This window comes from Sinocyclocheilus grahami, unplaced genomic scaffold (assembly GCF_001515645.1).
Source record: "Sinocyclocheilus grahami isolate Dianchi unplaced genomic scaffold, SAMN03320097.WGS_v1.1 scaffold1024.1, whole genome shotgun sequence".
Taxonomy (NCBI): domain Eukaryota; kingdom Metazoa; phylum Chordata; class Actinopteri; order Cypriniformes; family Cyprinidae; genus Sinocyclocheilus; species Sinocyclocheilus grahami.
Window position 1 is genome coordinate 378,071 of NW_015506203.1, and position 925 is coordinate 378,995.

Sequence of the window (925 nt, forward strand, 5' to 3'; positions counted from 1 at the left end):
AAATCCTGTGACAAACAAGCTTCTCTAACCAGGCTTTTATGGCTCTTATAGTATGATATAGTCAAAATATGAAGGAAGAAACAACTTGATTCTATTCAGAGGCCCAAAATGAGCAAAAACAAGCAATTTGGTGCTGATGCTGATATTAATATGGCCAAAAAGTGAGATCTTTATAACAGTACACCAGATACTGACATAAAATTATCCATCTAAATCTCCAATAATATGTCTTAGTAAGATGATATTTAAATGATCCAGACATATAATGCAATGCTATCTGATGCTGATTGAGAGCTGAAGAAATAAAGGCTCCTCCTCAGATGTGAGATGTTCTGGAGGCTTGTGAAGATCATTCCTCCGCTGAGGAACAGTGAAAGTAAAGCTTCTGGAAACAATCAGATTTGAGATGCACTGATTTCTCTGAAAGAGAATCAAGTAAAGCCGAGCTGCTTCAGTCCAGTAAGTGTCCATCTGGAAATATTACTACAGTTATTCTCACGTTTACTTAAGAAAAATCAGTCAAGATTTGACGACAAAAAGACACGTGAAGCACCAGCTGAAGGTGGACAATTACCCTAAAAGACCTTTTACTTGATAAAAAAAGGCTAAACTTTCAATCAGACTACAAAAAGCATGTAGCATGTTTTTCAGCATTTAAGGTCTTAAAAATGCTTTATAGGGTTTACAACATGCTAACTCCAATATTAAGAAGTTTAGCCTCTTGTGTGCTGCATATAGTTGCTGTGTTCCAAATTAATTTTATTTTAATGCCTCATGAAGTGCACTAATTGTTAAAGTCACACTCTTTTAAAAACAGACCTTTATTCCCTGCCTAGAACCCTTTTATGTGTTCTTCTTCGTACCGATTGTACCTCAACTGTAACTTCAATCCCTTTTCAGATTTGCTGACCTCAGCATTCACTGG